The sequence below is a fragment of the Neopsephotus bourkii genome, unplaced genomic scaffold (assembly GCF_033783945.1).
Source record: "Neopsephotus bourkii isolate Nb327-2 ecotype Australia unplaced genomic scaffold, CSIRO-AGI_Nbou_v1 NB_1520, whole genome shotgun sequence".
Taxonomy (NCBI): domain Eukaryota; kingdom Metazoa; phylum Chordata; class Aves; order Psittaciformes; family Psittacidae; genus Neopsephotus; species Neopsephotus bourkii.
This window is the reverse complement of record NW_026901996.1, coordinates 548,664-562,489: the sequence shown is the minus strand read 5'-3', so window position 1 is coordinate 562,489 and position 13,826 is coordinate 548,664. Positions and strand designations below refer to the sequence as shown.

Genomic DNA, 13,826 nt, shown 5'->3' with positions numbered 1-13,826 from the left:
GACATCTGCTTGAGCAGCAATAGGTGTTCATAACTTTTCAGGTCAACATGCCCGAGCCACACACATCCTACCTGCACTGGACTGGGGGCTCATCCATCAGCTTCCCCTCTTCACAAGATGCCCGGGATCACAGTTTCTCTTGGGATTCTGCACAAGGAACCTGTCAGCACGTGGATCCACTAACAGACGCTCACTCCTTGTGCTGCTATGCCAAGCTGGCCAGGCACACACTGCGTCCACAACAGCCATATCACCTCATTAGCGTGCTGGTGCCGTGCCCGGGTGAGTAATGTCTGCTGGAGCTAATGAGTGCTGCACCCACAGCCACAGCCACACCTGCACAGGGTTCAGGGTGCCTTTGGGTGACAGGGTAGAGTGGTGAGGAATGAGGGTCTGGATCCCAAAGTTATATGGTAGAGCCTGGATCCCAAAGTTATATGGTAGAAGTGTCTCCCATTTCCCAGACCTGGAAAAGCAGAGCATGCAGAGACAGACACCCTCTTACAATGACCCTAGCAAAGGTCCACCAGAACTGACCAGGGCTCCATTCAGCCACAGGCACAGGTGCCCCTTGGATTTGGTCTTATCACCAGCCATTTCAAAAGCTCAGGACCATCGTGGATGGTATGATGTTTGTGCAGCTGAACGAAGCCCTGGGTGCTCATTAGCTGCCACAGAAGATCAGACACATGTAGACATCCAAATGCATGTGAATGGCCCCTTGGTATCTGGGAGCAAGCCTGGTCCTGTGCCTATGTTCTGTTCAGGATGCCAGTCTTAAGGAAAGGCCTCTCCTAACTGTGCTTCTCTTGTGTGAATACCAGTACCTGGAACCAAAGTGCTTTAGAAACAAGCAGCCCACATCCTCCAGTTGTGTGGCATGAATGAAGGCCCAGAAGTGATGTGTCATGCTCATGGCATAGTGACTAAGGCCTGAGAAAGTTCTGCTTGTTTCAGTGCCTTCCATGAGCTCCAGTGTGGTCCAGCCTGGCTCCATGACAGATAACACTATGCACCTGTGAGGCAGCAGCGAAGCCAAGAACACCCACCCAGATTCACAGTACCATTGCAGCAGCGCTGACATCAGCCTCTACACAGTTTTCTGCTTAAAAGGAAAATGGAAATGGGAGAAGTCAAGACAACATGTCCTTCACCCAGCAGTTAATCATTGCTTTCCAGGAAAGGTACCCAGGACCAGCAAAGGGTACCTTATCAAGCAAGTGTGTGAACCATCATCCTGGCAGGGATCCAGCTCCTTGTCTTTGCTCTGACTCATCAGCAAAACGTGTTCATCCCGTGCAAGGTGCTGGTGTTGGGACAGATCTGAGGATCCTTGGACATGGACATGAGACTGTTTGGGTGAAGGTCTGGATCTCCCAGCATTTTGTTCAGAGGAGGTTAATAGTTAAATCCAATGGGTGCACTGCATTAATTGTCATCAAACCCCGTTTTCTTGCTCCAGTGGTCCTGGTCAGGTTGGCTCTTTGCACGTCTTGCAGAGGATAAACAGGCAAGTTACAGCCATAGTCTATCTGAAGTGGCCGTTGTCATGTAGAGGTCCTTGTGCTAGCTCCATGGGCAGTTCTCTGTGCCATAAACTCCTCCCAAGGGGAAATTCTGCACAAGCCATGCCTAACCTGCTTCTTCAAACTGAGCTAGGGACAAGTGAGCCAGCTGGAGTTTGAATGCACAGGTGATGCTGCAAAGGATGAGAAGTCAGAGGGCATGATTTGCTCTTGACGTTTCTACTACAGCACATGGAATCCTGGGAAGTATGCAGGGATGTAGCACAAGAGAGCTGCGAGCCATGCTGTGTAAAGGACATAGATTCAGGCAGGAGAAGGAGGTACGCAGGGAGGGAGATCTGAAAAAAGAAACCCTAATGGCTGTAGGAAAGTGGGTGAGATTTGGGGGTAGGAGGGAGGGAGCTCTGAGCCATCCCTGGCAGGTGAGACACGACTCTCCGAGCCAGCTAACACTGCATCGCCACTGCTGGTCATGGTGTCTTCTGCCCCTCCCTGCAGCAGGCCTCAGGTAAGGGATTGCTTCGTCCACAGTCAGTCCCCTGTCACCTCCAGGCCTCAGCCTCAGCTCTGGAAATGGTGCCTTGACCTGGGATCTTTGCAGATGGATTATCTTTACTCCCAGGCTTCCTGAAACTCAGCATCTTCTTTAGCCCTGATCTGCCCTGATCTGTGCACCAATCCTCTAATAGTGAAGTTGTGCATAGAATCATAGACTCATAGAATGGTTTGGGTTGGAAAGGACCTTAAGATCATCTAGTTCTAACCCCACTACCATGGGCAGGGGTAGTGTCACCCTAGGCCATGTCACCCGAAGCCCTGTCCAACCTGGCCTTCAACACTGCCAGGGACATAGCACTCACCACTTCTCTGGGTAGCCTGTGCCAGTGCCTCACCACCCTCACAGTAAATGAATCAAAATGCATTAATTATTTTCATATGGATGAATCAAAATGCTGTTATTTCATGAACAGAGGTTCTCTTAATTTCCTGCAGGAGTGTGCTGATTCTGGTGAGATGGAAAAAGACAGAAACATTTATAACTACATCTGTCTGACAATACTGATTTACCAGAAAGGAAGAAAGAGAATAAATATAATTAGAACTGTCAAAGATATTCAGTTGAAAGTTGTCCCTGTCCACAAAATGAGGCGTTTACCAAATGTTTATTGGAAAGGTTTTAATTTTGAGCAACTGAGAAATTTTGAACTAGAAATAGATTTTAATTTCATGTAATCAAAACTTCAGATTTTCTTCTCAAATTCTTCTTTCAAAACTAAAGTTTGTTTTCTCCCCAGGTTATCTACGTAACTTCCACACAAACAGGAGAAAGGACTAATGCCTAAGGACGAGGTAGAGTAAAATTTCTCTCCAACCTTTTCAAAATTGAAGGAAAATATGGCAAAAGGAGGAAACAAAACCCTGGGAACAGGGTTTTGAGGGAACAAAATACTTATTCCTTTAAGTCTTCAACAAAAGCGGGAAAAGAAAGGATGAAGAAAACCCAGGTAAGATAGTTTGTGTTTTCAATCGCATGATTTCAACTTCAATCAAAACAACTTTTTGATTTTTATACCCAGAGGAATTTCACAGCAGAAGATAGTTTTAAGAACTGTTTCATCTTAACATAATGACAAGGACTAGACAGAGAGGTGCTTTCATGTGTCAGGGAATTTTATAAGCCCATAGTAAGAAGATAATGTGGAAAGCTTTGCTAGAATAATAGCTGTGCAGTTGTATGGGACTGTTTTAAAGTTGAACATAAATTGGTACTATAGATCAATTCCCTGATATTAGCAATGGGTACTAGCCTCAATATATTTCTCTTACTTAAAAATACAATGTCCCTACTTGCTGAAGGAATAACTGATATCAGTCTCCTGCATTTCACATCAGAAGAGGAATAAAACAGTAACGGGAGTTAGAAGAGGAAGACTGGGACTTTGTGCACCTTCACTCCATGATGACGGGCCCATACATGAGTGTTTTGCATCTGAAATTGTATGATAAATGTGAAAAAAAAAAAAAAAAACAAACGTAAAACCACCCAAAAAAACAGGCCAGAAAAAGAAACCCAACCATCAGATGCAAGGGCATACAAATCACGGGAAAGCCAGACTGGCAGGAGGGACAGTTTGTATATCAATACCATCAGGTATTTATATACATTGGCAAGATCACACTGAACCTCCCAGGAACAGTCCCAGCCTCTCCTCATACCAAAGATGCTTCAGTCCCCTGTCATCTTCATGGCCCTTTGCTGGACTCACTCCAGTATGTCCATGTCTGTCCTGCACTGGGCAGGCTAGCACTGGACCCAGCACTCCAGATGTGCCTCACCAGTGCTGAGAAGGGGAACATAACCTCCCTCAGCCTGCTGGTGGCCTTCTGCCTAACTCAGCATTGCTGCCCATGTTGCCCACCAGGACCTCTGGGGCTGTTTCACACAGAGGATCAGCACTGCTGTGGCTCACCTGGTGTGCCATGGTAGGCACTCCAAGCCCTGCACTGAGCTGGGGGTGAGTAATCCCAAATCACTTGGCATGTGGCTAGTGGAGGCCAGGGTGAGTCCTCATTCCTGCCCCATGAAGGCACCTTCTCCTTTCCCAACCTGCTCATGAAGGAAGGCACATTCTCTATTCCTTTCCAAAACATCAGGTCTCCCTCTCTTCTCCCAGCTGCTGAGGCGTGGGGAAGGGTGGCCAACCTTTCACAGAAGCTTCAGTCCCCAGTCACAACACCCTCCCTTGCTCCCCTTTGTAGGTCTTCCTCCTACTGCCTCTGCCAATCCTTTGTTTCTTCAGCCAGAAGCCAGCTTGAATTTCTGCAGTCCTGGCAGGTCACAGAGAGCTGTCTGTGCTATCTGGTCAGGTGGCCCCAAGTGAACCCCCCCAGAGGCTGGCTTTGGTTTCCTACCCCCAGGGAATCAACCAAAAGACAGGAAGGCTGGGGACCAGATTCCTCCCTCCATAACCCAGAGCAGGTCTCATGCTTCCCTGTAGAAATTGGACAGGCATTCCAAGTGCACATGAGAATACATGGGGTTTGTATTAGGGAGGTGTTTCCCTGTCTCCTCAGAGGAGCCAGCAAAATTCCCCTAGACAGCATGGACACTTCAGTCTCAGCTTAGCATTGTGGCATCTGTGCAAACAGAAGGGGTAACCACTGCACTAACTGAAAATGACTTAGGGGAATATAGGTCAACAGAGCATCATCTGTTCTCCAGTTCGGCCAGGATACAAAAGCTTGTGCCTCTGCCACAATCACTGCCACGAGAGGTTCATGGGTTGTGCATGGTTAGAACAGAGGATTACGTCTTGTCCTGACAGGGCAGGAGCCATGCTCACAGCCAGAGTTAACAGTAGGAGCCAGACGCTCACTCACCTCCTGAGCCTTCTCCCCGGAAAACAGGATGCCTTTCTTGTCTGCCACTTGCTGTTCCCAGCACCGGCTGATAAGGCGTCTCTTTCTCCCCCAGTTGGTACTAAATAGGCAGCCGTCTTCCAGGAAAGACACAAATCTGCCTTGACAAGCAGTGATATTAACAGGGATTAGGGAATGCAAGAGCCACTGACAGCATTGACCAAAGGATGCAGCCCGGGCTGCCCAGCCCTGGAAGCATTTTAATCAAGATTAGGCATTACATGGAATATGGGGCTGTATTTTTAACCACCATTCAGAACAGGGGCTTCTGAGGAACTGGCAGCTTGTGACATGTTGGGGCTTACACCAACATCAGTCTTCCCTAATCTCAGATATGGGGTACAGTGTTGGAAAGGGAGCATATTGGCTGGTAAGGCACCTTGCGGAGGCATCACCACAGCTGGCTTGTATTGCTTCCCAAGATTAGGTGGGATCACAGCAGGAGATATTCTCCTATCAGAGGTCCCTTAACACATGGACGGCCAGCAGAGCTGCACCTTGCCTTCAAACCCCATGGAAATCTCTTTGTCAGAAAAGGTTTTCCACTTTCTCACAGGCAGTGAGTTTGGTGACTTGCAAAGTACATCCATCCCCACCTCCTCACCTCCACCCATGTCCTCTCACAGCATGACCCCATCGCATCCCCAAGTTTAGGTCTGGATCTGCACAGGCAGTGAAAGCACCTGCAAATGGTAAAATCTCACATCAGTGGAATTTGTGTTTCTCCGTGTTTTACCAAGATTATTTTCTAGAGGCATACAAAATATTTCTTCTTATATTTGATCATTTTTACTTTTAAAAGATCATCAGGAAGATTTGCCAGCGATCTGTTTATGGGATGAGATGTAATGGATTGCTAACTCTTTAGTAACAGATGCTGTGTGAGTATCATGATCACACATGGAGCTTGGACATAACATTTGTGACACTTAATGCTGAGGGTCTGATCTCTTGAAGTTATGAATGTGTTAACACACTCACAAAATCTTATTCAAATAGTTGGAAAAAGCTGAATTTTTAGCTTTGGGGAGGGGTTTAATTTTTCTGACTGCCAAATGATTTGAGAATCATAGAATGGTTTGGATGGGAAGGGATCTTAAAGGCCATCCAGTTCCAACCCCCCTGCCATGGGCAAGGACACCTTCCACTAGATCGGGTTGCTCAAAGCCCCATCCATAATGTGGATAAACTCTTTAAAACAGGCAGCTCAAGTGCCATTTGAGCTGTGACAAACTGTGTCTTGGCACAGAGGGCAAAGCCCATCTGGGGAGCTGAGGAAACATTCAGGCTGAGTTTTCTTCACCACAGCTGGGCTGCTGCTGGCACCACAGCTGAACCAGCTGCAGTGTAAAGTAAGCGTATGCTGATAGGTGTGCATGTGTGTACACACATTACCATACCTCTGACAGTGATCCTCTGTGCATTTACAGTGCCACCCATCCATGTGATATGCTAAACGATGAAAACAGTAGCACATGAAGTTACACGCTGACTCTTGTCTGGATTTGAAGCTGCTGGTTACACCCAGCCTTTGGTTTCCTGCGGTTTCAAATGAAGGTTTTCTTTCTCCTCCTTAGGAGTGCCTCTGTAGTCAAACAGAAAGGAGGAGAGGGAACGGAAACACAAACAAAAAGAGAGGTGATTCAAGGCACCCACCAAACTTGGTCAGCTCTGGTTATTAGGTGCCTGTTATCCTGTATCAGTGATATGTGGACAGTCATTAAGGACATGTGTGAATAATCACAACTGCTGATCCCCTTATGGTTTTTAGCAAGAAAAATTGCCTGTGTGAAATTGCCACAGGATGTGCCTTATTCTCTGGTCTGTATTCATTATTTGCTTGTATAAAAATTTCATTTACGTAGTCAGAAACAATGCCATGAGATCTAGGCAAGCAACCGCACACCCTAACTAACAAGGAAGAAAAGCCAAAGCAAATATTCCTGGATTCTGCAATATACAGTACACGCTGGGTAACTATCCACCCAAAATATTCAGAGAATAACAAAATACAGTATTAAAAAATAATAATGCCAGATTGGTCCATGAGCCTTTCAGCAGCCAAATGTTGAACTAACAGATTAGGATTTTGACTGCATTGTTCTCAGGGGTCTATTTAGCACTGTGGAGGCTGTGGGTCCTGCCGGAGGGGTGGTGGGTGCCAGAGCAGAACGCCCTTCCCACCAGTGCTTGATAGTCACGCAGCACATTGCAGCACAGCCTGCAGTGCACAGAGCTCCAAAACCCCAGCACTGAGGATGGCAGCTGCCCTGGAAACCCCAAGCTGCCACTCTGCAAAGCAGCTCCTGGGCTTGTGCCAACCACGTAGTGCTGGACCCGCTCCCATATGCGTGTGGACTCACTTCCTTCAGTGCAGTACATTTGGTCCTTCCTTGGCATGCTGATATAAATAAGGTCACTTGCACAAACACACCCTGTTTATCTTCCTCGCTGCCACCAGCTCTCACCCTCTCCAAATATGATCACTATGTCCCTGCTCACGTGCCCTGCTCCGACATCCCCCTTCTGGTCTTCCTCCTGGGCTGAGAAATGTTGGCTTTGCATTGCAATCAAAATGAATTCCAATAAGTGGCCTTGCAGCTGGTGAGAAATGAAATGTCATGATGGCTTGAAGGCTTAACAGAGGGCAAGGGTCAAGTGGATTATCCTCCTCATATAGCTCACAGGTTTTCTATTAGGAAAATCCCCCTCCAGATATCAGTAAAGCAAGCTCCAGAGATCACAGACAGTTTCTGCTCAATCAGTACCTCCCACCTCCTCCCTCTGTCCCTACTTCCTACTGGCTTCCACCAGTGAAAACCTCTGCGTAGCTTACTTGAGAGCAAGTTGCAATTTCTGATACTGGTGTAATTTAAACAGGGAGTGAGATGTGCTCTTATATGGTGCAGGTTATAAATAATGTGATCTGAACAACGCTATAACGTAAGCACACATGGTTGTCTCTGGTTTACCTTTGAGAAAATACGGGTGCAAAGACATTTCTCCAAGGTATGCACTTGGCTGAATGGAAGAGACAGGATCTAGACCCTTTATTCCAGGGTTCTGTGCTTTAAACTAACATATTAGCCTAACAGATAAACTGATCTTAAAAAAAAACACCCAACAAGCAAACAAACAGAAGCTCAAAACAAACCACAATTCAAAACCAACCACCCAAGCCCTAGATCTCATTACTTCAATGCATCTCAGCATTGAGATTTCAGCATCCCAATACAAATTTTTCATCGCCAATTCTCCCATTTTCAAATGGTCTTCCCTGTACTATAATTACTTTATACCATCATTACTACAGAAGAAAATCTATTACCAACAATAAAAGCAAAAAAAAAAAAAAATAAATGGATATGACTTTGAAAGTGAAGCAAAATGAATTTTCCTCTAGCATTTTCCTCACTAAATTCTGACATTAAATCTTAGATAGCTGCTCCAAAGCCACTACCATTGATGAAAACGGAAGCTGCCAATGGATAGACATGAGTGCCTTTGGTCTTTGAAGCACATGATCTGCCCAATGTAGAGAAGCATATTTAATAGAGCACAGTAATGACTTGTATTTAACAGTCCAGAATAGCCCATCAGGCATCCTGTAGCAAAAAGAAAGGAGAATAAAAACTGACATGACAGCAGAAGATAATTTTTTCCTGAGGCAGGCATGAATCTAATACAGCACATCAATGAAGGGCTACTAACTGGCCACATTTACGCCCATAATATTTGCACTGATATAACTGAAGGAATCTTTCAGCTCAGCTTAGTCTTTTAACAGACCTGGGATGTGCAGGTTTTGTTTACCTACAAACTTTCTGGCAAGGAATATCTTGTGAAGAGTTTTTGTTTGTGTGCATTGTTGTAATGTTCTGCTGGTCTTTGTTTTGCTAGTATACAGAGAAAAACTTCCCTACAGTCTGGCATGACTCCATTTCTCAGTTTTCCTCCTCTGGTAGCAGTTTTGCACTCAGGCAGGCCATGGTTATGCCTGATTTTCTCACCTTGCATTTGTCCAGGGATGTCCTTGTCCCTAGTCACTGAGAGAAACCCATCTCTGAAACAGGAATATGGACTAGGATTCATCCATCTCCATCAAGAAGGATGTCTGGAGGAGAAAAAAAACAGGATTCAGCCACAAAACCTTATCCAGAGCCACCTTCTTAAGCCAGTTTCACAGCAGATGAAACAACTCTGAAATGGGTGCAATTCCACTGTTCAAAATCAGAATAACGTTGCTGGGTACCCACCTCACAGTAACCCAGCTGAGGGCTCTTCTAGCACAAACACCATTGAATGTCTACATAGGGAATGACAGATCACAGTACCACAACTTCCAGTAACAGGAGTAAACAACAGATCAAAGGTGGCCTCTTAATCTGTTTTGATCTGTCTGTTCGCAAAGGGTACTTCATGTGCATGGCCGGAGGGGATTGTCCAGATTTTGTGCTTTTATTGTCCATAAGACTTAGTCTCCAACATGAGTTTAGTCCAACATGCATTTTACCATCTGCTCTATTTCCTATACGCCTATGAGATCATTTTTCTACACATAAAATTATAAACTGAAGATTCACATATGCTTACACAGCTTACTTCTATTATTATTTGTTAAAACACTGAGAATTTACTTGGCACAATACAGGGCCCAGAATGAAGACATATCAAGCCCTGAAGCTGTGCTTCATGTGAAATACACCCAAAATGGCTATTCTGGCTGAAAAAGCACTGTTAGGAATTTCAAACCACTTCCCTTCCTTGGAGTTCTGAGCAGATTCATGACATTTCTGGCAATGCAGCTTAAAGAATCATTCGCAGAAATTTGTGCTGCAGTCATCACAAAAGCCTCCTTTTTTATTTTTTGCCCATGCAAAACCCCCTGATTTTCAATGTAAAATATATATTTCAGCAAATTTAAGATTGTCCATAAAGATTTTGGAATGCAATTTCAGAAAAAAACAGTAATGAGAAAATGTCGTTATTCTTGTTTTGGTTGATAGTTATAATAATATCAGTTGCTCATGAAGAAGCTCACATCCTAGCAAAATGTTTTAAAACTCATTTTTTGGTTTCTATTTCCTTGTGTTATTCTGCTCAGCCTATGCCTCCCATACTACTTACAGCTGCTTTCGGTAGAAGCTGAAGCATAACATGGCTGAAGCAAATCTTCCTGTCCTCTTCCCCACCTCTTCCTTTCTTGGTTTCCATCCTCTGTCTTTCTGGTTCCTTGTCTCTCCCAGAGACAAGGATGGATGGTGACTGGATGCTGTCCCAGATTTGGGTGATGCTGTGTGGCCATGCACCATGCATACACTCACAGTTCCAATACACGTGCAAAGGAGGATTTGTATCACCTCCTTTGGCATGTCTAAATTACAGAGGTCTGTACCTGTTCTATGTGTCTGAAGATCCCCTCGGAATCAGTAGGAAGAAACAGGCGTGTCTAAAGGGTAATTACCCTCATCCTAGGTAGGTTAGAGCCCAAAACAGGTCAGATGAATCATGCCTTCAAAGTATCATACTCCACTGACCACAAACAGCCAAGATGACTAAATGTTTAATGTTAATTGAGATGGATCCTTGTCCTCAGCATCTTTCCTTTATGCCATTGTCCTGTATATTCCCCTGTTGCTCACAGCACACATTATCCTCCTGAAACATCTTTAGTCTAGTTTCCCTTCTCATGAGAGTAGCAGTGCTCAAAGAAATGCTATCTTTCCCCCAGCTGCTACTCCAAAGCAATTTCCCAGCCTGGGCTTTCTTCTGCGATATCTCAATGCTGTGGTATTTCATGGAGTGCCTTCCACAAATCATTTGTGAAAGCTCCTAACTTGTATTTCACATCTCTCCTCAAAACTCACCTCTACCAGGATGCATACGCTGTAGCTTGCCTATTGCTAATAGCTAAGTGGGTGGTCTATTGGGACTCATTAAAATTCTTACTCTTGTACATTAACACCCCCCACCACCACCCCCCCAAAATAAAGAACTTTTAGGAGTGAAACCTGCTATTATCCTATCACCAGTATGCTAGTGATGGTAGACCCATGGACTAGAGCCCCTCAAGCCTACAGGGTGGGTTTATACAACGGTTTACAATAGCTTTCTGACACTGCGTGAATGGCAGCATAAATTACAGTGCAGAAATAGATCAACAAGCTAAAGTGGCTTTACTTCTTTAAATAGCTCTTACAGCCACCAATGCTTCTCTATGGGCTTAAAGGAGTCTTTTCTTCTTACTCCTCCACCTTCCTCATTTCAAGCAGGCTGCAGTGAATGGAATAGCACATTGTGAAACACCATTGTCAGGTTACAGCACTAGAGAAAAGACGAAAATCCAAGTGAAAATCACTCATGTTTCCAGTCTCACACCGCCTTAGACTTCCCTCTAATAGCTGAAAGGGATTAAGGTCTTAAATATCTTGCTGACAAAACCACTGTACAATAAGACCAATTGGTAACATCGGGAGGAGACGTTCAAATTTGTTTTTCTTCAGGTTTGTAGAGAGACTGACTAAAATACAACTATTCTCTTAGCCCGTAATAAATGCAAAGCCTGATGCGATTGCAGGAGCCACCAGTACACAGTTGAGACTTGTAAGAGGCTGATTTCTGGAATCAGCTCTTCTCATGTGGGCACAGAGGATGCAAGCAAATACCTACTTTGTTAATCTGAAGTGTAGGGTGCACACACATCTCATAGCAATCCATGGGAGCAGGAAAAGATCTTTGCTTTTGGGAGTCAGCCTGTTAGTAGCATGTTCCTGCAAGAACCTGAGAGCTCACAGAGAAGTTGCTTAGTGCTTTCATCTCCCTCAAAAAGGCAAAAACAGAAGTCCAGTATTATGAATGTCATCCTATTGCTGCAGCCTAGGCATCCCAGATGGCATCAGGATATGGTTGTAAGCAGCTGGTAGACGTCCCAGATCAGAGTAAGAATGCAGGGGCAAACATGAAGCTGAAATAGTGCTGAAAGTATTAAGAAAAGAGGCAGGACAGCAAAAACATGAAGACCTGTACTACTGCCTTTGTATTTTCATGATGCAGACTACAGGGAGAACATGCTCAAAGAGAAGAAAGCCAACTCAAGTTTTGTATACAAGTGGAGGAATCAAGTAATTATCGGAGAGGGATTAAACCGTCTCCCTACTGCTCTTCAAGAGTAAAAAATATCTCTAGAAATCACTCACAATATCCCTTAACATCAGCATGTTGCTGTTGCTCAGTACAACCTGGTGCAAAGTACTAAAGAAAAATCACTGCAGCTGTTTACCAGTTGCATTTCTGCTGCAATTTGGAAAGCCAAGATCAGCTCCATGGGAGGATTAACTAGTACAAGCCAAGGTCTCGCATCCATTGCTCTTATTTGTAGCTTATTTTGCATGTTTCCTTGCCACATGGGTAGTAAGAATCATCTGGTCTCACTTAGACATTTATGGGAAACATAGTCCAGACCAGAGCAAGTTGTTTCCAGGATATTTTTCTAATTGAGAAGGAGAAAGAGGTAGCTCCAGAGGGAAAGCCATCACGTCCTAAGATAAGGTCAGCCAAAGAACCTTGCTCTCCATGGATGGTGAGGAGAATCTCAGACTGCCATCCAGTGAGTGGTATAATGAATCCCACTCATAGTACCCGCGCTTTCCACGTCTTCCCAACACCGCTGCTGATCCTATTAACTGTAGTTGTTACTGTGTTTTGGAAACTACAACCCAAACAGATGAGATCCCCTACATCAGCATTTTCCCTATGTAATCAGCCTCCTATGACTATGCTCAGGTCCATTTTAGGACCAAAAGCCTATTTCTGCTTCAGCTTTGGAGCTCTGATACTACTTTGTACGGTTATCCTGGTGCACATCTTGTCCTAGATGAAGATGGCCAACCCTAGCATTAAAGAGGAATGGTGTCCATATGAGATGTTACCCTCAACCTGCCCCTTCCTCTCCAGTCAGACTGTCTGGTGGCTCCTACAGATGCCATGGCCATAAGGATCACTTTAAGGTTCCACCTCACAGAATTGATGTGTGCCTTCAACCCTATCCACAGCTCAGGATGTGGCCTTAAAAACTGTATTGCAATCACACATATCACCTGAGACTACAAGCTGCTCTTGCTGGAGTCTCATTAAGCTGCAAGGTGGTAACAGTCAGTGATAACAACTGTGAAATCCACAGAGACCTGGTGCATCTGGAGTCAGTGGGTACTTGTGAAATGCTTTTGCCCGTGGCCTTATGCTACCTGCATGGAAACATTAAGATTAAAATAAACAGAAGAGCAAGAAAGTGTTGTTACCAGGCAGGCACTGAGCAGAGAGTGCGTTTTCCCTGTGATAATTAACTCTGCAGTTTTGAGGTTTGTTAGTCAGTTTCGGGTCATGTTGTTTCAATGTCTTTTCCCCAAGAATAAATACAGTATGAAAAGTCTCCTAATGGACCCCTGTAGACAGAATCTAACTCCCGGTCATGGAAGCAGCTGGTAAACACATTCACAAGCTATAATATCCACATGACAAACCTCATTACACACTCACACCCCATTAGCACCACAGTCAGCATTCACCCTGTGCTTCCCACAGCACGAGTGAGGGACCCTGGGGAGCCTGCTGGGACTGGGGGGCAACCTGCAAAAACTGGGACCTCTCAACCCTGTGCAGAGGCTAAATCCAGCACTGGGCATTTAGAATTATAGAATCATAGAATCATTAGGTTGAAAAGGACCCTTAAGATCATTAAATCCAACCATTAACATAGCACAGCCAAGTGCACTACTAAACCATGTCCTGAAGTGCCACATCTACATTGTCTTTTAAGTACCTCTAGGAATGATTGTACTGTTCAGTGCCTGATAATCCTTTCAGCGAAGAATTTTTTTCTAA

General features: G+C 44.8%; 1 protein-coding gene and 2 long non-coding RNA genes across 5 annotated transcripts in view; 2 read left to right on the top strand and 1 right to left on the bottom strand.

Annotated features, from left to right (window-relative positions):
- The window catches only part of LACC1 (laccase domain containing 1), a 266,101-nt gene that overhangs the window by 168,455 nt on the left and 83,820 nt on the right, over positions 1–13,826 (top strand). The gene's annotated exons all lie outside the window — the stretch shown is intronic.
- Positions 5,498–7,365, top strand: LOC133221207 (uncharacterized). The gene is made up of 3 exons (XR_009727931.1): positions 5,498–5,638; positions 6,356–6,525; positions 7,247–7,365. It is a non-coding gene; the product is annotated as an uncharacterized LOC133221207 (long non-coding RNA).
- On the bottom strand, positions 5,515–12,538 carry LOC133221205 (uncharacterized). Of its 2 annotated transcripts, XR_009727930.1 has the most exons (5): positions 11,616–12,538; positions 10,074–11,270; positions 8,957–9,060; positions 6,347–6,531; positions 5,515–5,629 (listed from the first exon to the last, which is right to left on the bottom strand). It is a non-coding gene; the product is annotated as an uncharacterized LOC133221205 (long non-coding RNA). The 2 variants fall into 2 exon arrangements; XR_009727929.1 differs by lacking the exons at positions 8,957–9,060; positions 10,074–11,270; positions 11,616–12,538 and adding an exon at positions 7,310–7,420.